The sequence below is a fragment of the Lathamus discolor genome, chromosome 24 (genome assembly GCF_037157495.1).
Source record: "Lathamus discolor isolate bLatDis1 chromosome 24, bLatDis1.hap1, whole genome shotgun sequence".
Taxonomy (NCBI): Eukaryota; Metazoa; Chordata; class Aves; order Psittaciformes; family Psittacidae; genus Lathamus; species Lathamus discolor.
In genome coordinates this window covers 280,392-302,479 of record NC_088907.1, presented here as the reverse complement: position 1 = coordinate 302,479, position 22,088 = coordinate 280,392, and the positions used below count along the sequence as shown (strand labels likewise).

General features: G+C 54.9%; 1 long non-coding RNA gene across 1 annotated transcript; it reads left to right on the top strand.

Moving 5' to 3' along the window:
- Positions 1-13,663: 13,663 nt before the first annotated feature.
- On the top strand, positions 13,664-16,372 carry LOC136004019 (uncharacterized). Its single transcript, XR_010608210.1, has 3 exons — positions 13,664-13,705; positions 14,012-14,105; positions 14,610-16,372. It is a non-coding gene; the product is annotated as an uncharacterized LOC136004019 (long non-coding RNA).
- Positions 16,373-22,088: the final 5,716 nt, after the last annotated feature.

The following is a 22,088-nucleotide window of genomic DNA, read 5'->3' as shown; positions in this document are numbered from 1 at the left end:
AATACATAGCAAATAAAACTAACACAAGAGGCAATATAGGCCCACTGCTGAACGAAGTGGGTGCCCTGGAGACAGAGGATACAAAGAAGGCAGAGGTGCTGAATGCCTTCTTTGCCTCTGTCTTTACTCCTGCAGACTCTCCCCGAGGGCCCCGGATTTCTATAGCCCCAGAAGGAGTCAGGACAAAGGAGGAGTTTGCTTTGGTAGATGAGGATTGGGTTAGGGATCAGCTATGCAATCTGGATATCTGTAAATCGATGGGTCCGGATGGAATGCACCCACGGGTGCTGAGGGAGCTGGCGGAGGTCATTGCTAGGCCACTTTCCATCATCTTTGGTAAGTCGTGGGAAACGGGCGAGGTGCCTGAGGAATGGCGGATGGCAAAGGTCACACCAGTCTATAAGAAGGGCAAGAAGGAGGACCCGGGTAATTGTAGACCGGTCAGCCTTACCTCCATCCCTGGAAAGATGATGGAACAACTTATTCTTGACTCCATCACTAGGCATATCAAGGATGAGGGGGTCATTAAGAACAGCCAACATGGTTTTATGAGGGGGAAGTCATGTATGACCAACCTTATAGCCTTCTATGAGGAAGTGACTAGGTGGAGGGATGATGGTAGAGCGGTAGATGTAGTTTTTCTTGATTTCAGTAAGGCATTTGATACTGTCTCCCACAGCATCCTCATAGATAAGCTAAAGAAGTGTGGGCTTGACGATCAAGTAGTGAGGTGGATCGAGAACTGGTTGAAAGGAAGAAGGCAGAGAGTTGTGGTCAGTGGCGCAGAATCTAGCTGGAGGTCTGTGACTAGTGGAGTCCCTCAGGGGTCGGTGCTGGGACCGGTGCTGTTTAATATTTTCATCAATGACCTGGATGAGGGAACTGAGTGCACCCTCAGCAAGTTCACTGATGACACAAAACTGGGAGGAGTGGCTGACACACCAGAGGACTGTGCTGCCATTCAGCGAGACCTGGACAGGCTGGAGAGTTGGGCGGGGAGAAACTTGATGAAATTTAACAAGGGCAAGTGTAGAGTCTTGCATCTGGGGAAGAACAACCCCATGTACCAGTACAGGTTGGGGGTTGACCTGCTGGAAAGTAGCGAAGGGGAAAGGGACCTGGGGGTCCTGGTGGATAGGAGGATGACCATGAGCCAGCAATGTGGTCTTGCGGCCAAGAAGGCAAATGGCATCTTAGGGTGCATTAGAAAGGGTGTGGTTAGTAGGTCAAGAGAGGCTCTCCTCCCCCTCTACTCAGCCTTGGTGAGGTCGCATCTGGAATATTGCGTCCAGTTCTGGGCCCCTCTGTTCAAGAAGGACAGGGAATTACTTGAAGGAGTCCAGCGCAGAGCCACAAAGATGATTAAGGGAGTGGAATATCTCCCTTACGAGGAGAGGCTGAGGGAGCTGGGTCTCTTTAGCTTGGAGAAGAGGAGACTGAGGGGTGACCTCATCAATGTTTACAAATATGTAAAGGGTGGGTGTCAGGATGATGGAGCTAGGCTTTTTTCAGTGATATCCAGTGATAGGACAAGGGGCAATGGGTGTAAACTGGAGCATAGGAAGTTCCACGTTAACATCAGGAAGAACTTCTTTACTGTAAGAGTGACAGAGCACTGGAACAGGTTGCCCAGGGGGGTTGTGGAGTCTCCTACACTGGAGATATTCAAGGCCCGCCTGGACAAGTTCCTGTGTGATGTACTGTAGGTTACCCTGCTCTTGCGGGGGGGTTGGACTAGATGATCTTTTGAGGTCCCTTCCAACCCTTGGGATTCTGTGATTCTGTGATTCTGTGAATGTCTGCACCTGCTCCTGGGCCTGACTCAGTGCTGAGAGCTCTTCTGCAGCCAAATGCAGATCGTACTTTACAGTCAGACAGCATGGTGTGGGGTGGAAGGGACCTTAAATCCCCATAGGTGTTCAGAGCATCCCCCAAGCAGGGCATCCCACAGGGATTCAGAGCATCCCACAAGCAGAGCATCCCATAGGGATTCAGAGCATCCCAGAAGCAGAGCATCCCATAGGGATTCAGAGCATTCCACAGGCAGAGTATCCCATAGGCATTCACAGCATCCCATGAGCAGAGCATCCCATAGTGGTTCAGAGCATCCCATAGAGATCCAGAGCATGCCAGAGGGATTCAGAGCATCCCACAAGCAGAGCATCCCATAAGGAATCAGAGTATCCCACAAGGAGAGCATCCCACAAGGATTCAGAGCATCCCACAAGCAGAGCATGCCAGAGGGATTCAGAGCATCCCACAGGGCTCCAGAGCATCCCACAAAGCAGAGCACCCCACAGAGATTCACAGCATCCCACAACCACAGCATCATACAGAGCTCCAGAGCGTCCCATAGGGATTCAGGGCACCCCAAGCGCATCAGAACCCCCCCATCTCCCCATGGAAGCCCCCATTGACACCCCTGACCCACCCCCCTCCCCATGGAGCTCCCCCCATGGAACCTGCCTCTCTATGACATCAGCCCCAGCTCCAAGGGACCTGCATCCAGCACTCGTATCCCCGGGGCAGTTGCGCTTTGGGTGCAGTGGTGCTTGCAGCTCCTTGGTTGCAGCTCCTTGGTTGCAGCTCCTTGGTGTCACTTTTAGCGGTGGTGGCTCCGTGTCATCATCCTGCTGGCCTCGGCCTGGCTGGTGCAAGGCTCCTGGGACAGCTGTGGGTGAGTGGCTCCAGGCTCCAGGGTTCCTGGTATTCCATAGGGAGATGCTGCTGCTCCCAGCGACGGTCACACCAATGGGGAGGTGGGATTTGAGGAGCCCCACTTGCTTGCCATCACCCCATGCGGTGGCACAGTACAGCTATGGGGCACGCCATAGGGTCCTTTGTCCTGCAGCACCCTAGGAGGCAGGATGATGCTCATCTCTGGGACACTGCGTAGGGTCCCTTTTCCCTGCAGCACCCAATGGGGCAAGACAATGCTCGCCCTTCATCCCTAACCATCAAGTGTTGGGCTTCTGCTTCAAGAGGGACCTGCGGTGCCCGTCCCATGGCTGATTCTTACGGGATGTCGCGCATCGTCGGAGGCATGGTTGCGCACCAGGGCGCCTGGCCACGGATGCTCAGCATCCAGTTCCCCACAGCCACCGCATTCTCGCACATCTGCGGGGGGTCCCTCATCCCGTATGAAGACAGGCTGAGGAAGTTGGGGCTTTTCAGCCTGGAGAAGAGAAGGCTGCGTGGAGACCTAAGAGCAGCCTTCCAGTACCTGAAGGGGGCCTATAGGGATGCTGGGGAGGGACTCTTTGTCAGGGACTGTAGTGACAGGACAAGGGGTAATGGGTTAAAACTTAAACAGGGGAAGTTTAAATTGGATACAAGGAGGAAATTCTTTCCTGTTAGGGTGGTGAGACACTGGAATCGGTTGCCCAGGGAGGTTGTGAGTGCTCCGTCCCTGGCGGTGTTCAAGGCCATGTTGGATGAAGCCTTGTGTGGGGTGGTTTAGTGAGAGGTGTCCCTGTCCATGGCAGGGGGGTTGGAACTAGATGATCTTAAGGTCCTTTCCAACCGTAACTATTCTATGATTCTATGATTCTATGATCACCCCTCAATGGGTCCTCACAGCCGCTCACTGCTTCGTCGCGCAAAAGTAAGGGGGAGAAGGGATTCCAGCCATAGGGAATAGGCAAGGAGCAGCTCCCATCCCGTCCCCTTCCCCATCCTGGATGCACTGGGAAGATTGCTCAGGAGAAGGCTGCTTCCAGCTTGACAGGCCTTGAGCCTAAGGCACGCTGCTTTCCTTTGGGAAGCAGCCGGAATGTGGCTCCTTCCCATCCCTCTTCTCCATAGAATGGGTTAAAATAGATTAAAATGGAATGGTATGGAATGGAATGGAATGCAATGGTTATGGATCATGGAGTGGGGTGGGTTGGAAAGGAGCTTGAGATCATCCACTTCCGACCCCTTGCCATGGGCAGGGATGCCTTCCATAGAGCAGCTTGCTCCAAGCTGGCCTGCAGCACTGCCAGGGATGGAGCATCCAAACCTTCTCCACCCATGCCATCCCAGTGCCCCAGCACCCTCTTAGGGAATCCCTTCCTTATCTCCAGCCCGCAATTCCCTCTCGGAACCCATCAGCCCTTGTCCTATGGCTCCAATCCCTGCTCTTCCACTCCCTCCCAGCTTCACCACGGATTGGTTCATGATGGTCAGAATCAAGGACGTGGCTTGGGCCAATGCTGAGACCCACAAGTGTTGGATACGGCAGGTCGTGGTCCAGGAATATTATACGGCTTAGGATCACGGTTAGGGTTAGGTTCCGAATTAGGGTTAGGTTTAGGGTTAGGGTCAGGGTCAGGGTTAGGTACAGGGTTAGGTTTAGGGTTAGGTGTTAGGTTTAGGGATAGGGTTAGGTTTAGGGTTACTGCACTGCACCCCTAAGTAAGTTGGGCACTGTAGCCCTAAGTAAAGTTGGGTACTGCAACCCTAATTAAGTTGGGCACTGTAAAATCTAGAAAGGTGAGCACTGCAGCCCTAAGTACGGTGGGCACTGCAGCCCTAAGTAAAGTTGGGCACTGCACCCCTAAGTAAGTTTTGCACTGTAAAACCAAGTAAGGTGGGCACTGCAGCCCTAAGTAAGATGGGCACTGCAGCCCTAAGTAAGTTGGGCACTGTAAAACCAAGTAAGGTAGGCACTGCAGCCCTAAGTAAGTTGGGCTATTTAAAACCAAGTAAGGTGGGCACTGCAGCCCTAAGTAAGGTGGGCACTGCATCCCTAAGTAAGTTGGGCACTGTAAAACCAAGTAAGGTGGGCACTGCAGCCCTAAGTAAGATGGGCACTGTAGCCCTAAGTAAAGTTTGGCACTGCAACCCTAATTAAGTTGGGCACTGTAAAACCTAGAAAATTGAGCACTGCAGCCCTAAGTACAGTGGGAACTGCAGCCCTAAGTACGGTGGGCACTGCAGCCCTAAGTAAAGTTGGGCACTGCACCCCTAAGTAAGTTTTGCACTGTAAAACCAAGTAAGGTGGGCACTGCAGCCCTAAGTAAGTTGGGCACTGCAGCCCTAAGTAAAGTTGGGCACTGCAGCCCTAAGTAAGTTGGGCACTGTAAAACCGAGAACGGTGGGCACTGCAGCCCTAAGTACGGTGGGCACTGCAGCCCTAAGTAAAGTTGGGCACTGCACCCCTAAGTAAGTTTTGCACTGTAAAACCAAGTAAGTTGGGCACTGCAGCCCTAAGTAAGGTGGGCTCTGCACCCCTAAGTAAGTTGGGCACTGTAAAACCAAGTAAGGTGGGCACTGCAGCCCTAAGTACGGTGGGCACTGCAGCCCTAAGGTGGGCACTGTAAAACCAAGTAAGGTGGGCACTGCAGCCGTAAGTAAGGTGGGCAGTGCAGCCCTAAGTAAAGTTGGGCACTGCACCCCTAAGTAAATTGGGCACTGTAAAGCCAAGTAAGGTGGGCACTGCAGCCCTAAGTAAGGTGGGCACTGCATCCCTAAGTAAATTGCGCACTGTAAAACCAAGTAAGGTGGGCACTGCAGCCCTAAGTAAGGAGGGCACTGCATCCCTAAGTAAGTTGGGCACTGTAAAACCTAGTAAGGTGGGCACTGCAGCCCTAAGTAAGTTGGGCACTGCAGCCCTAAGTAAAGTTGAGCACTGCAGCCGAAATGTGGCTCGGCACTGCAGACCTAAGTAAGTTTGGCACTGCAGCCCTAAGTAAGTTGGGCACTGTAAAACCTAGAAAGGTGGGCACTGCAGCACTAAGTACGGTGGGCACTGCAGCCCTAAGTAAGGTGAGCACTGCAACCCTGAGAAAGTTGGGCACTGTAAAACCAAGTAAGGTGGGCACTGCAGCCCTAAGTACGGTGGGCAATGCACCACTAAGAAAAGTTGGGAATGCAGCCCTAAGTAAGTTGGACAATATAAAACAAAGTAAGGTGGGCACTGCAGTCCTATGTAAGTTGGGCACTTCAGACCTAAGTCAGGTGGACACTGCAGCCCTAAGTAAGTTGGGCACTGCAGCCCTAAGTAAGTTGGGCACTGTAAAAACAGGTAAGGTGGGCACTGCAGCCCTAAGTCAGGTGGGCGCTGTAAAACCAAGTAAGGTGGACACTGCAGTCCTAAGTAAGGTGTGCACTGCAGCCCAAAGTAAGGTGGGCACTGCAGCCCTAAGTAAGGTGGGCACTGCAGCCCTAAGTAAGGTGGGCACTGCAGCCCTAAGTAAGGTGGGCACTGCAGCCCTAAGTAAGTTGGGCACTGCAGCCCTAAGTAAGTTGGGCACTGCAGCCGTAAGTAAAGTTGGGCACTGCAGCCCTAAGTAGGTTGGGCACTGTAAAACCAAGTAAGGTGGGCACTGCAGCCCTAAGTAAGGTGGACACTGCAGCCCTAAGTAAAGTTGGGCACTGCAGCCCTAAGTAAGTTGGGCACTGCAGCCCTAAGTAAAGTTGGGCACTGCAGCCCTAAGTAAGTTGGGCACTGTAAAACCAAGTTAGGTAGGCACTGCAGCCCTAAGTAAGTTGGGCACTGCAGCCCTAAGTATGGAAGGAACAGCAGCCCTACGGAGGCCCATCACTGCAGCGCTAAGTAAGATGGGCACTGCAGCCCTAAATATGGTGGGCACCGCAGCCCTAAGTAAGGTGGGCACGGCAGCCCTAAGTAGGCTGGACAATGCAGCCCTAAAGAGGCCCTGCACTGCAGTGCCTAAGAAGGTGGAGCCCTAAGAAAGGTGGACACTGCAGCCTTAAGAAAGGTGGGCACTGCAGCCCTAAGTAAGGTGGGCACTGCAGCCTTAAGTAAGTTGGGCACTGCAGCCTTAAGGAGGCCCGGCACTGCAGCCCTAAGGAGGCCTGGCACTGCAGCCCTAAAGAAGTTGGGCACTGCAGCCCTAAGTAGGTTGGGCACAGCAGCCGGAAGTAAGGTGGGCACTGCAGCCCTAAGGAAGCCCAGTAATGTAGCTCTAACGAGACCTGCCAGTGCAGCCCTAAGGAGGCCCAGCACTGCAGCCCTAAAGAAGTTGGGCACTGCAGCCCTAAGTAAAGTTTGGCACTGCAGCCCTAATTAATGTGGGGACTGCAGCCCTAAGTAAGGTTGGGCACTCAAGCCCTAAAGAGGCCAGGCACTGCAGTACTAAGGAGGAGCGGCACTGTAGCCATAGCGAAGTTGGGCACTGCAGCCCTTAGTAAGGTGGGCACTGCAGCCCTAAGGAGGCTTGGTTCTGCGGCCCAAAGTAAGGTGGGCAGTACATCCCTAAGTAAGGTGAGCACTGCAGCCCTAAGTAAGTTGGGCACTGCAGCCATAAGGAAGTTGGGTACTGCAGCCCTAATTAAGGTGGGCAGTGCAGCCCTAAGTAAGGTGGGCACTGCAGCCCTAAGTATGGAAGGAACAGCAGCTCTACGGAGGCCCATCACTGCAGCGCTAAGTAAGGTGGGCACTGCACCCCTAAGTATGGTGGGCTCTGCATCCCTATGTAAAGTTGGGCACTGCAGCCCTAAGTATGGTGGGCACTGCAGACCTAAGTAAGGTGGGCACTGCAGACTTAAGTAAGGTGGGCACTGCAGCCCTAGGTATGGAAGGAACTGCAGCCCTACGGAGGCCCATCACTGCAGCGCTAATTAAGGTGGGCACTGCAGCCCTAAGTATGGTGGGCACTGCAGCCCTAAGTAAGTTGGGCACTGCAACTTTAAGGAGGCCAGGCACTGCAGCCCTAAGGAAGCCCGGAACTGCAGCCCTAAGTCAGGTGGACACTGCAGCCCCACGTATAGTGGGCACTGCAGCCCTAAGTAAGTTGGGCATTGCAGCCCTAAATGATTTGGGCACTGCAGCCCTAAGTAGGTTGGGTACTGCAGCCCTGATTAAGGTGGGCAGTTCAGCCCTAAGTAAGGTGAGCACAGCAGCCCTAAGTAAGGTGGGCACTGCAGCCCTAAGTATGGAAGGAACAGCTGCCCTACGGAGGCCCATCACTGCAGCGCTAAGTAAGGTGGGCACTGCAGCCCTAAGTATGGTGGGCACTGCAGCCCTAAGTATGGTGGGCACTGCAGCCCCTAAGTATGGTGGGCACTGCAGACCTATGTAAGGTGGGCACTGCAGCCCTAAGTAAGTTGGGCATTGCAGCCCTAAATGATTTGGGCACTGCAGCCCTAAGTAGGTTGGGTACTGCAGCCCTAATTAAGGTGGGCAGTGCAGCCCTAAGTAAGGTGGGCACTGCAGCCCTAAGAAAGGTGGGCACTGCAGCCCTAAGGAGGCCAGGCACTGCAGCCCGAAGTGAGGTGGACAGTGCAGCCCCAAATAAGGTGGACACTGCAGCCCTAAGGAGGCCCGGCACTGCAGCCCTAAGGAAGCCTGGCACTGCAGCACTAAGGACGACCAGCACTGCAGCCCTAAAGAAGTTGTGCACTGCAGTCCTTCGTAAGGTGGGCACTGCAGCCCTAAGTAAGGTTGGCACTGCAGCCCTAAGAAGTCCTGGCACTGCAGCCCAAAGCTAGGTGGGCACTGCAACATTAAGTAAGGTGGCACTGAAGCCCTAAGAAGTCTAGGCACTGCAGCGCAAAGCTAGGCGGGCACTGCAGCATTACGAATGTTGGGCAGTGCATCCCTAAGTATGGTAGGCACTGCAGCCCTAAGGAGGCCCGGCACTGCAGCCCTAAGAAAGTTGGGCACTGCAGCTCTAAGGAGGCCCCGGGACAGGAACCCTAAGAAGGCCCGGCACTGCAGGCCTAAGGAGGCCTGTACTGCAGCACTTAGTAATGTTGGGCACTGTAGCACTAAGGTGAGCACTGCAGCCCTAAGTAAGGTGGGCACTGCAGCCCTAAGTATGGTAGGAACAGCAGCCCTACGGAGGCCCATCACTGCAGCGCTAAGTAAGGTGGGCACTGCAGCCCTAAATATGGTGGGCACCGCAGCCCTAAGTAAGGTGGGCACGGCAGCCCTAAGTAGGCTGGACACTGCAGCCCTAAGGAGGCCCTGCACTGCAGTGCCTAAGAAGGTGGAGCCCTAAGAAAGGTGGACACTGCAGCCTTAAGAAAGGTGGGCACTGCAGTGCAGGGCCTCCTTGTAAGTAAGTAAGCCTTGTAAGCCCTAAGTAAGGTGTGCACTGCAGCCTTAAGTAAGTTGGGCACTGCAGCCTTAAGGAGGCCCGGCACTGCAGCCCTAAGGAGGCCTGGCACTGCAGCCCTAAAGAAGTTGGGCACTGCAGCCCTAAGTAGGTTGGGCACAGCAGCCGGAAGTAAGGTGGGCACTGCAGCCCTAAGGAAGCCCAGTAATGTAGCTCTAACGAGACCTGCCAGTGCAGCCCTAAGGAGGCCCAGCACTGCAGCCCTAAAGAAGTTGGGCACTGCAGCCCTAAGTAAAGTTTGGCACTGCAGCCCTAATTAATGTGGGGACTGCAGCCCTAAGTAAGGTTGGGCACTCAAGCCCTAAAGAGGCCAGGCACTGCAGTACTAAGGAGGAGCGGCACTGCAGCCATAGCGAAGTTGGGCACTGCAGCCCTTAGTAAGGTGGGCACTGCAGCCCTAAGTATGGAAGGAACAGCAGCCCTACGGAGGCCCATCACTGCAGCGCTAAGTAAGGTGGGCACTGCAGCCCTAAATATGGTGGGCACCGCAGCCCTAAGTAAGGTGGGCACGGCAGCCCTAAGTAGGCTGGACAATGCAGCCCTAAAGAGGCCCTGCACTGCAGTGCCTAAGAAGGTGGAGCCCTAAGAAAGGTGGACACTGCAGCCTTAAGAAAGGTGGGCACTGCAGCCCTAAGTAAGGTGGGCACTGCAGCCTTAAGTAAGTTGGGCACTGCAGCCCTAAGTAAGGGGGGCACTGCAGCCTTAAGGAGGCCCGGCACTGCAGCCCTAAGGAGGCCTGGCACTGCAGCCCTAAAGAAGTTGGGCACTGCAGCCCTAAGTAGGTTGGGCACAGCAGCCGGAAGTAAGGTGGGCACTGCAGCCCTAAGGAAGCCCAGTAATGTAGCTCTAACGAGACCTGCCAGTGCAGCCCTAAGGAGGCCCAGCACTGCAGCCCTAAAGAAGTTGGGCACTGCAGCCCTAAGTAAAGTTTGGCACTGCAGCCCTAAGTAATGTGGGGACTGCAGCCCTAAGTAAGGTTGGGCACTCAAGCCCTAAAGAGGCCAGACACTGCAGTGCTAAGGAGGACCGGCACTGCAGCCATAGCGAAGTTGGGCACTGCAGCCCTTAGTAAAGTTGGGCACTGGCTCCCTAAGGAGGCCCAGCACTGCAGCCCTAAGGAAGCCCGGCACTGCAGCGCTAAGGAGGCCCGGCATGCAGCCCTAAGTAAGGTGGGCACTGCAGCCCTAAGTATGGAAGCAACAGCAGCCCTACGGAGGCCCATCACTGCAGCGCTAAGTAAGGTGGGCACTACAGCCCTAAGTATGGTGGGCACCGCAGCCCTAAGTATGGTGGGCACCGCAGCCCTAAGTATGGTGGGCACTGCTGCCCTAAGTATGGTGGGCACTGCAGCCCTAAGTATGGTGGGCACTGCAGCCCTTAGTAAGGTGGGGACTGCAGCCCTAAGGAGGCTCGGTTCTGCGGCCCAAAGTAAGGTGGGCAGTGCATCCCTAAGTAAGGTGAGCACTGCAGCCCTAAGTAAGTTGGGCACTGCAACTTTAAGTAGGCCAGGCACTGCAGCCCTAAGGAAGCCCGGCACTGCAGCCCTAAGTCAGGTGGACACTGCAGCCCCACGTATGGTGGGCACTGCAGCCCTAAGTAAAGTTGGGCACTGGCTCCCTAAGGAGGCCCAGCACTGCAGCCCTAAGGAAGCCCGGCACTGCAGCACTAAGGAGGAACGGCACAGCAGCCCTAAGTAAGGTGGGCACTGCAGCCCTAAGTAAGTTGGGCATTGCAGCCCTAAATGATTTGGGCACTGCAGCCATAAGGAAGTTGGGTACTGCAGCCCTAATTAAGGTGGGCAGTGCAGCCCTAAGTAAGGTGAGCACTGCAGCCCTAAGTAAGGTGGGCACTGCAGCCCTAAGTATGGAAGGAAAAGCAGCCCTACGGAGGCCCATCACTGCAGCGCTAAGTAAGGTGGGCACTGCAGCCCTAAGTAAGGAGGGCACGGCAGCCCTAAGTAAGAAGGGCATGGCAGCCCTAAGTAGGCTGGACAATGCAGCCCTAAGGAGGCCCGGCACTGCAGTGACTAAGAAGGTGGAGCCCTAAGAAAGGTGGACACTGCAGCCTTAAGAAAGGTGGGCACTGCAGCCCTAAGTAAGGTGGGCACTGCAGCCTTAAGTAAGTTGGGCACTGCAGCCCTAAGTAAGGGGGGCACTGCAGCCCTAAGTAAGGGGGCACTGCAGCCCTAAGTAAGTTGGGCATTGCAGCCCTAAATGATTTGGGCACTGCAGCCATAAGGAAGTTGGGTACTGCAGCCCTAATTAAGGTGGGCAGTGCAGCCCTAAGTAAGGTGAGCACTGCAGCCCTAAGTAAGGTGGGCACTGCAGCCCTAAGTATGGAAGGAACTGCAGCCCTACGGAGGCCCATCACTGCAGCGCTAAGTAAGGTGGGCACTGCAGCCCCACGTATGGTGGGCACTGCAGCCCTAAGTATGGTGGGCACTGCAGCCCTAAGTATGGTGGGCACTGCAGACTTATGTAAGGTGGGCACTGCAGACCTATGTAAGGTGGGCACTGCAGCCCTAAGTAAGTTGGGCATTGCAGCCCTAAATGATTTGGGCACTGCAGCCATAAGGAAGTTGGGTACTGCAGCCCTAATTAAGGTGGGCAGTGCAGCCCTAAGTAAGGTGAGCACTGCAGCCCTAAGTAAGGTGGGCACTGCAGCCCTAAGTATGGAAGGAACTGCAGCCCTACGGAGGCCCATCACTGCAGCGCTAAGTAAGGTGGGCACTGCAGCCCTAAGTATGGTGGGCACTGCAGCCCTATGTAAAGTTGGGCACTGCAGCCCCACGTATAGTGGGCACTGCAGCCCTAAGTAAGTTGGGCATTGCAGCCCTAAATGATTTGGGCACTGCAGCCCTAAGTAGGTTGGGTACTGCAGCCCTAATTAAGGTGGGCAGTGCAGCCCTAAGTAAGGTGGGCACTGCAGCCCTAAGAAAGGTGGGCACTGCAGCCCTAAGGAGGCCAGGCACTGCAGCCCGAAGTGAGGTGGACAGTGCAGCCCCAAATAAGGTGGACACTGCAGCCCTAAGGAGAACCGGCACTGCAGCCCTAAGGAAGCCCGGCACTGCAGCACTAAGGACGACCAGCACTGCAGCCCTAAAGAAGTTGTGCACTGCAGTCCTTCGTAAGGTGGGCACTGCAGCCCTAAGTAAGGTTGGCACTGCAGCCCTAAGAAGTCCTGGCACTGCAGCCCAAAGCTAGGTCGGCACTGCAACATTAAGTAAGGTGGCACTGAAGCCCTAAGAAGTCTAGGCACTGCAGCGCAAAGCTAGGCGGGCACTGCAGCATTACGAATGTTGGGCAGTGCATCCCTAAGTATGGTAGGCACTGCAGCCCTAAGGAGGCCCGGCACTGCAGCCCTAAGAAAGTTGGGCACTGCAGCCCTAAGTAAGGTGGGCACTGCAGCCCTAAGGAGGCCCGGCACTGCAGCCCTAAGTAAGTTGGGCACTGCAGCCCTAAGGAGGCCCCGGGACAGGAACCCTAAGAAGGCCCGGCACTGCAGGCCTAAGGAGGCCTGTACTGCAGCACTAAGTATGTTGGGCACTGTAGCACTAAGGTGGGCAGTGCAGCCCTAAGGAAGCCCAGTGATGCAGCCCAAGGAGACCTGCCAGTGCAGCCCTAAGGAGGCCCAGCACTGCAGCCCTAAAGAAGTTGGGCACTGCAGCCCTAAGTAAAGTTTGGCACTGCAGCCCTAAGTAAGGTGGGCACGGCAGCCCTAAGTAGGTTGGGCACTCAAGCCCTAAAGAGGCCAGGCACTGCAGTGCTAAGGAGGAGCGGCACTGCAGCCATAGCGAAGTTGGGCACTGCAGCCCTTAGTAAGGTGGGCACTGCAGCCCTAAGGAGGCTCGGTTCTGCGGCCTAAAGTAAGGTGGGCAGTGCATCCCTAAGTAAGGTGAGCACTGCAGCCCTAAGTAAGTTGGGCACTGCAACTTTAAGGAGGCCAGGCACTGCAGCCCTAAGGAAGCCCGACACTGCAGCCCTAAGTCAGGTGGACACTGCAGCCCCACGTATGGTGGGCACTGCAGCCCTAAGTAAAGTTGGCCACTGGCTCCCTAAGGAGGCCCAGCACTGCAGCCCTAAGGAAGCCCAGCACTGCAGCGCTAAGGAGGCCCTGCACTGCAGCCCTAAGTAAGGTGGGCACTGCAGCCCTAAGTAAGTTGGGCATTGCAGCCCTAAATGATTTGGGCACTGCCGCCATAAGGAAGTTGGGTACTGCAGCCCTAATTAAAGTGAGCACTGCAGCCCTATGGAGGCTGGGCACTGCAGCCCTAAGTATGGAAGGAACTGCAGCCCTAAGGAGGCCCATCACTGCAGCGTTAAGTAAGGTGGGCACTGCAGCCCTAAGTATGGTGGGCACTGCAGCCCTAAGAAAATCAAAGCCAAGGAGCACCCATGGAGGAAACGGCGAGAAGTTACAGAACAGGCAGGACACTCACCCAACAACCAGGGAGCAGCCACAGAACCAGAGCCAGGTAATACAAAGACCCAGCTGTGGCTTATCAGGGTGCTTTTATCCCAGGTGGTGGTTTGCTACTCACCTGCCCCAGCCCATTGAGGGAGGAGCTGTGGGTGGGGCTTGTGGTATATGAGGCACAGCCTTTCCTCAGGGGGCTCATTTGTGGTTCAGCTTTCATCTGGGTAAGTTCTCTGGTGTTTGCTCCGGTTTTCTGGCCTTAGAGCTTTGTGGTTTGTTTCAGGTGGGTTTTTTGGGGGTGGGTTTGAAATGGTCTTGTTTCAGTAAAGACCTTCAGGTCATGTTAGGGCTTACTAGTGTATGCATTAGTAAGCACCTTTATGTAGAGGTTTTTTTAGGTGTTATATTTATAAGCAGTGGTGGTGAGGCAAGAAGAACCCCACAGCTTCTCTCAGGGGGAGGAGTCAAGGCAAAGGTAATTTTGCTTGATGTTCTGGTTAACTGTGTATCATTCCTGTTCTCTTTTGCAGATGAAGGAAAGGTATATGGCTAGAGAAGGAATGTACTGGTGAGCCAAAAAGGGTTTGTCTCAAGTGTGGCTTTGGACCTCTGCCATTGTAAAAAGTGAGTTAAAAGAAGGGGTCCGGAGAGGGGCAGGAAGGAGTCGTAAGGTCGGTGGGGGAGTGAGCCTGTTAAAGAGGCGGTGTCTTTGGGTAGCTAAAGGGAGCAGGTTATTATTCAGTTTGAGCTTTTATCGCTTTATAAGTCTAAAGCACAGCTGGGGGTCGTGCTGCAGAGTCTCAAGTTCAGTAGTCTCTCGGGACATAGCTCCAGGTTGTTTTTACAGCTCTGTTCTTTTAATGTATATTTTCCCAGAGCTGACTCTGTCCAGCCATCTTGACAGTTAAAGTGAGAGGCCATTAACCGGCTGAAGCAGCAGCTCAATGCAAAATAGTTTTTAGTTTTTAAGCATTTTTTTATTTGCATTTTTCTGGCGATTTGCAGGCAGGACAGAGCAGGTGGAAACATCAAAGGGTGATGTAACTCAGCTGCGGGAGGGCTTAGCATGGAGAAGGCCGACATTTCAAGCACTGTGTCGGCACACATCCGTTTCTATTTATTTTTCAGGTTTTACATCGGAATCGGGAGAGGTGAAGCCGCACAGTTAGAGGGGATGTACGAAGCTAAGAGGATTTTACACCAGGCTGGCGATTGACACCATAGCCCAATACGATGGAGGGGTTCATGGTCATTCCTGCAGCTGCTGTGCAGTCGCCTTTGGAGTCGGATGAGTACTTGCAGGGAGTCGGGGAGGTAAAGAGGATGACTGCAGGGTCAGTCTGGACTGCAGGACCAGAGCGACAGTCACTCGACTCTACTCTCTTAAGTCTTGCAAGGGAGGGGAGCCCCGGAGCACCTTTAGGAAACTTTTTCGGGACCGTGACATGGGAGCTCCAAACCATGAAGCTCGCATGAGACCCACGCCACTACGGAACCTGAATAGATAGGCTCCTTTTTGGAGCTGGAGGGCAGGAGATGAGGTCAGGACGGCAGGAAAGGGCTTGAAAGGTAGCACGGAGGAGAGGGAAAGGGAGGGTGTTTCATCACAACAATTACAGTTTCAGAGTCGGGTTCACAGCCGGACCGTCACAGCAGTTTCGGCGGTTGGTGTTGGAATCGCAGTTACGTCAGACTTTGTTCTGGGGCTCTGCGGGAGCCTCACTGTCTCTGTCCAATCGACCCACTGGCGATCGAGACAGACGGAGCATTCCATCTTGGGAGTGGTCTTCCACGAGAGACTTTGTCTTTTTGGTGTCACAGAGTCTATGGTGTTCTCTTTGCATGTGTGTGTATATGTGTTTGCTTAGGAAATGTTGTGACCATGGCATGTAGTTGTGGGAGGTGGCAGGGAGCTGGAGGGCGATGCATTCGGTGTAAGCTTAGTGCTTTACTTGTGTGTGGGGAGTGTGTTGTAGACTAAAGGAGTTCTTTTTGGATTTTTAGGGGAAAAAAAAAAACAAACCAGCCGGGGGAGGGGTTTTTTCCTCCCCCGGCTGGGTTTTTTTTCTTGGGTCCCGGCTGGTCAGAGAGGCGATGTTCATCGCCTATGTTCAGGCGCAGGCCAGTGCGGGACGGGATTTTCTCAGGCAGGGCATTTTCAGTGTTCTTGGGAACATAGCTCCTGAAGAGTTCTGAAGTCAGGTTGGGGCTGTTGTCATTCATTAGGGACAAAATTCTGAGTCTTGGTGTGGCAGTCTAAACTAAATGCAAGGTCAATGTAAATGGGATTGGTTGTAGAATGGTAGTGTGGGTTTTAGAGTGTTGCTATTAGTATTAGAAAGCTGGTGTCAGTATGAGAATTTTGGTGTCGGTATTAGAATGCGGTCTTAGTCTCAGAAGGCCGGTCTTAGTCTTAGAATGGAGAAATTAGTCTCAAAAGGTGAACTTAGAGTACCAGTATTAGTCTCAGAATGGTGAACATAGTCTTGAATGCTGGTTTACTCTCAGCATGGTGAACTTAGTCTCTGAATGGTGAAGTTACTTTCCTAATGCTGGTCTTAGTCTCTGAAAGGGGAACTTAGTTTCAGAGTCCTGAACATAGTGTCTGAGTGGAGAACCATCTCTCAGAAAGATGGTCTTGGTTTCTGAATAGAAAAATTACTTTCTGAATGATGGTCTTAGTGAATAGAGAAGCTAGTGTTTCAAAGGAGAACTCTGACTGGACAACATAGTCTGAATGGAGAACTTAATGTTTCAATGGAGAAGTTGGTTTTTTGAGCGGAGAACTTGCCCTTGGACTGGAGATCTTAGGGCTCCAGTGCAGATCTTGGGGCTGCAGGGTGGGGCCTCCTCGCGGTTGCAGTGCTGGGCATCCTTAGAGCTGCAGTGCAGGGCCTACTTAGGGCTGCCTTGCCCGCCTTTCTTAGGGCTGCCTTGCCCGCCTTTCTTAGGGCTGCCTTGCCCGCCTTTCTTAGGGCTGCCTTGCCCGCCTTTCTTAGGGCTGCCTTGCCCGCCTTTCTTAGGGCTGCCTTGCCCGCCTTTCTTAGGGCTCTAGTGCCAGGCCTCTTTAGGGCTGCAGTGCTCAGCTTACTTAGGGCCGCACTGCCGACCTTACTGAGGGCTGCAGTGCCCACCTTACTTAATGCTGCAGTGCCCACCTAGCTTAGGGCTGCAGTGCCCGGCCTCCATAGGGCTGCAGTGCCCACCTTATTTGGGGCTGCAGTGTCCACCTCACTTCGGGCTGTAGTGCCTGGCCTCTTTAGGGCTGCAGTGCCCAACTTACTTAGGGCTGAATTCTGCACCTTAGTTAGGTCTGCAGTGACAGGCCGCTTTAGGACTGCAGTGCCAACCATACTTAGGGATGCAGTGCCCACTTTTCTTAGGACAGCAGTGCCCACCTTACTTAGGGCTTCAGTGGTCACCTTACTTAGGGCTGCATTGCCCACTTTACTTAGGGCTGTAGTGCCAACCTTACTTAGAGCTGCAGTGCCTTGCCTCCTTAGGGCTGCACTGCCAACTTACTAATGGCTGTGGCACCCACCTTGCTTAAAGCTGCAGTGCCCAACTTAGGGCTGCAGTGCCTGCTTTCCATAGGGCTGCAGTGCGGGGCCTCCTCAGGGCTGCAGTGCCCACCGTTCTTAGGTCTGCAATGCCTCCCTTACTTAGGGCTTCCCTGCTCACCTTACTTAGGGCTGTACTGCCGAACATACTGAGGGCTGCAGTGCCTACCATACTTACGGCTGCAGTGCCCACCTTGCTTAGGGCTGCAGTGCTGGCCCTCCTTAGGGATGCAGTGCCCGGCATCCTTAGGGCTGCAATGCTCACGTTACATAGGGCTGCAGGGCCCAACCTACATAGGGCTGCAGTTCCCACGTTACTTAGGGCTGCAGTGCCCAACTTCGTTATGACTGCAGTGCCAGCCCCCCTTACGGATGCAGTGCCCAGCATCCTTAGGGCTACAATGCCCACCTTACTTAGGGCTGCTGGGCCCAACCTACTTAGGGCTGCAGTGACCACCTTTCTTAGGGCTGCAGCGCCCAACTTACTAAGGGTTGCAGTGACTGCCTTACTTTAGGGTGCAGTGCCTACCTTGCTTAGGGATGCAGTGTTGGGCCTCCTTAGGGCTACAGTGCCAGGCCTCTTCAGGACTGCAGTGCCCAACCTACTTAGGGCTGCCGTGCCCACCTTACTTAGGGCTACAGTGCCCACCTTAATTAATGCTGCAGTGCCCACCTTTCTTAGGCCTGCAGTGCCGGGCCTCCTTAGGGCTGCAGTGCCCGGCATCCTTAGGGCTACAGTACCTACCTTACGTAAGGCTCCAGTGCCCAACCTACTTAGAGCTGCAGTGCCCACCTTACTTACGGCTGCATTGCCAAACTTTACTAAGGGCTTCAGTGGCCAACTTCTTTAGGGCTTCAGTGCCGGGCCTCCTTAGGGCTTCAGTGCCGGGCCTCCTTAGGGCTTCAGTGCCGGGCTTCCTTAGGGCTGCGGTGCCCTCCTTCCTTAGGGCTGCGGTGCCCACCTTTCTGAAGGCTGCAGTGTCCACCTTTCTGAAGGCTGCAGTTTCCACCTTTCCTAGGGCTGCAGTGCCCACCTTTCTTAGGGCTGCAGTGTCCACCTTCCTTAGGGCTGCGGTGCCCACCTTTCTTAAGGCTGCAGTGTCCACCTTTCTTAGGGCTGTGGTGATGGGGCTCCCTTGGGCTGCAGTGCCTACCATACTTAGGGCTGCAGTGCCCAACTTATTTAGTGCTGCAGCGCCCAACTTACTTAGGGTTGCAGTGCCTGCCTTACTTTAGGGTGCAGTGCCTACCTTGCTTAGGGATGCAGTGTTGGGCCTCCTTAGGGCTACAGTGCCAGGCCTCTTCAGGACTGCAGTGCCCAACCTACTTAGGGCTGCCGTGCCCACCTTACTTAGGGCTGCCGTGCTCACCTTACTTAGGGCTACAGTGCCCACCTTAATTAATGCTGCAGTGCCCACCTTTCTTAGGCCTGCAGTGGCGGGCCACCTTAGGGCTGCAGTGCCCGGCATCCTTAGGGCTACAGTGCCTACCTTACGTAAGGCTCCAGTGTCCAACCTACTTTGAGCTGCAGTGCCCACCTTACTTACGGCTGCATTGCCAATCTTTACTAAGGGCTTCAGTGCCCAACTTCTTTAGGGCTTCAATGCCGGGCTTCCTTAGGGCTGCAGTGCCCACCTTCCTTAGGGCTGCGGTGCCCACCTTTCTTAAGGCTGCATTGTCCACCTTTCTTAAGGCTGCAGTGTCCACCTTTCTTAGGGCTGTGGTGACGGGGCTCCCTTGGGCTGCAGTACCCAACTTACTTACGGCTGCAGCGCCCAACTTTCTTAGGGCTGCAGTGCCCACCCTTCTTAGGGCTGCAGTGCCCACCCTTCTTAGGGCTGCAGTGCCCACCTTGCTTAGGGCTGCAGTGCCCACCTTGCTTAGGGCTGCAGTGCCCAACTTCTTCAGGGCTGCAGTGCCGGGCTTCCTTAGGGCTGCAGTGCCGGGCCTCCTTAGGGATCCAGTGCCCAACTTTACTTAGGGCTGCAGTGCCCAACTTCTTTAGGGCTGCAGTGCTGGGCCTCCTGAGGGCTGCACTGGCAGGTCTCCTTAGGGCTGCATTACTGGGCTTCCTTAGGGCTGCAGTGTCCACCTTACTTAGGGCTTCAGTGCCCAACCTACTTAGGGCTGCAGTGCCCACCTTACTTAGGGCTGCAGTGCTCATCTTAATTAGGGCCGCATTGCCGGGCTTCCTTAGGGCTGCAGTGCCCACCTTCCTTAGGGCTGCAGTGCCCACCTTCCTTAGGGCTGCAGTGCCCAACTTCCTTAGGGCTGCAGTACCCAACTTCCTTAGGGCTGCAGTGCCGGTCCTCCTTAGGGCTGTAGTGCCCGCCTTACTTCGGGCTGCAGTGACGGGCCTCCTTAGGGCTGCAGTGCCTACCATATTTAGGGCTGCAGTGCCCACCTTGCTTAGGTCTGCAGTGCTGGGACTCCTTAGGGCTGCAGTGCCCAAATCTGTAGTGTTGCAGTGCCGGACCTCCTTAGGCCTGCAGTGCCGAGCTTCCTTAGGGCGGCATTGCCGGGCCTACTTAGCGCTGCAGTGCCTGGCCTCCTCACGGCTGCAGTGCCAGGCCTTCTTAGGGCTGCAGTGCCCATCCTACTTACGGCTGCAGTGCCCACTGTTCTTAGGTCTGCAATGCCCCCCTTACTTAGGGCTTCCGTGCTCACCTTACTCAGGGCTGTACTGCCGAACATACTGAGGGCTGCAGTGCCTACCATACTTATGGCTGCAGTGCCCACCTTGCTTAGGGCTGCAGTGCTGTCCCTCCTTAGGGATGCAGTGCCCGGCATCCTTAGGGCTGCAATGCTCACGTTACATAGGGCTGCAGGGCCCAACCTACATAGGGCTACAGTTCCCATGTTACTTAGGGCTGCAGTGCCCAACTTCGTTATGACTGCAGTGCCGGCCCTCCTTATGGATGCAGTGCCCAGCATCCTTAGGGCTACAATGGCCACCTTACATAGGGCTGCTGCGCCCAAACTACTTAGGGCTGCAGTGCCCACCTTTCTTAGGGCTGCAGTGCCCAACTTATTTAGTGCTGCAGTGCCCAACTTACTTAGGGTTGCAGTGCCTGCCTTACTTTGGGGTGCAGTGCATACCTTGCTTAGGGATGCAGTGTTGGGTCTCCTTAGGGCTACAGCGCCAGGCCTCTTCAGGGCTGCTGTGCCCAACCTACTTAGGGCTGCCGTGCCCCCCTTACTTAGGGCTACAGTGCCCACCTTAATGCTGCAGTGCCCACCTAGCTTAGGCCTGCAGTGCCCGGCATCCTTAGGGCTGCAGTGCCCTGCCTTCTTAGGGCTGCAGTGCCCACCTTACTAAGGGCTGCAGTGCCCAACTTCGCTATGGCTGCAGTGCTGGTCCTCCTTAGCACTGCAGTGCCTGGCCTCTTTAGGGCTTCAGTGTCCAACTTAGTTAGGGTTGCAGTGCCTACCTTGCTTAGGGCTGCAGTGCTCACCTTACTAAGGGCTGCAGTGCCCACCTTACTAAGGGCTGCAGTGCCCAACTTACTTAGGGCTGCAGTTCTGGGCCCCCTTAGGGCTGCACTGCCAGGCCTCCTTAGGGCTGCAGTGCTTATCATACTTAGGGCTGCAGTGCCGGGCCTCCATAGTGCTGCAGTGCTCACCTTAATCAGGGCTGCACTGCCCACCTTAATTAGGGCTGCAGTACACAACTTACTTATGGGTGCATTGCCCAAATTACTTAGGGCTGCAGTGCCTACCTTACTTAGGGCCTCAGTGCCGGGCTTCCTTAAGGCTGCAGTGCCGGGTTCTCCTTAGGGATCCAGTGCCCAACTTTACTTAGGGCTGCAGTGCCTACCATACTTGGGGCTGCAGTGTCCACCTGACTTAGGGCTGCAGTGCCGGGCCCTTTTAGGGCCGCAAGGCCTACCATACTTAGGGCTGCAGTGCCCACCTTTCTTAGGGCTGCAGTGCCCAGCTTTCTTAGTGCTGAAGTGCCCGCCTTGCTTAGGGGTGCAGTACCCAACTTACTTATGGCTGCAGAGCCCAAATTTCTTAGGGCTGTAGTAGCCAACTTACTTATGGCTGCAGTGCCCGGCCTCCTTAGGGCTGCAGTGCCCAACTTTACGTAGGGCTGCAGTGCTCACCTCATTGGGGCTGCAGTGTCCATCTCACTTAGGGCTGCAGTGCCGGGCTTCCTTAGGGCTGCAGTGCCGGGCTTCATTAGGGCTGCTGTGCCGGGCCTCCTTAGGGATCCAGTGCCCAACTTTACTTAGGGCTGCAGTGCCCACCATACTTGGGGCTGCAGTGTCCACCTGACTTAGGGCTGCAGTGCCCAGCATCCTTAGGGCTACAGTGCCCAACTTACATAAGGCTCCAGTGCCCAACCTACTTAGGGCTGCAGTCCCCACCTTACTCAGGGCTGCAGTGCCCAACTTCTTTAGGGCTGCAGTGCTGGGCCTCCTTAGGGCTGCACTGGCAGGTCTCCTTAGGGCTGCATTACTGGGCTTCCTTAGGGCTGCAGTGTCCATCTTACTTCGGGCTGCAGTGCCCAACCTACTTAGGGCTGCAGTGCCCTCCTTATTTAGGGCTGCAGTGCTAGGCCTCCTTAGGGCTGCAGTGCCGGGCCTCCTTAAGGCTGCAGTGCCCCCCTTACATAGGGCTGCAGTCCCCACCTTACTCAGGGCTGCAGTGCCCAACTTCTTTAGGGCTGTAGTGCTGGGCCTCCTGAGGGCTGCACTGGCAGGTCTCCTTAGGGTTGCATTAGTGGGCTTCCTTAGGGCTGCAGTGTCCACCTTAGTTCGGGCTGCAGTGCGCTCCTTATTTAGGGCTGCAGTGCCCGGCCTCCTTAGGGCTGCAGTGCCGGGCCTCCTTAAGGCTGCAGTGCCCCCCTTACATAGGGCTGCAGTCCCCACCTTACTCAGGGCTGCAGTGCCCAACTTCTTTAGGGCTGTAGTGCTGGGCCTCCTGAGGGCTGCACTGGCAGGTCTCCTTAGGGTTGCATTAGTGGGCTTCCTTAGGGCTGCAGTGTCCACCTTACTTCGGGCTGCAGTGCGCTCCTTATTTAGGGCTGCAGTGCCCGGCCTCC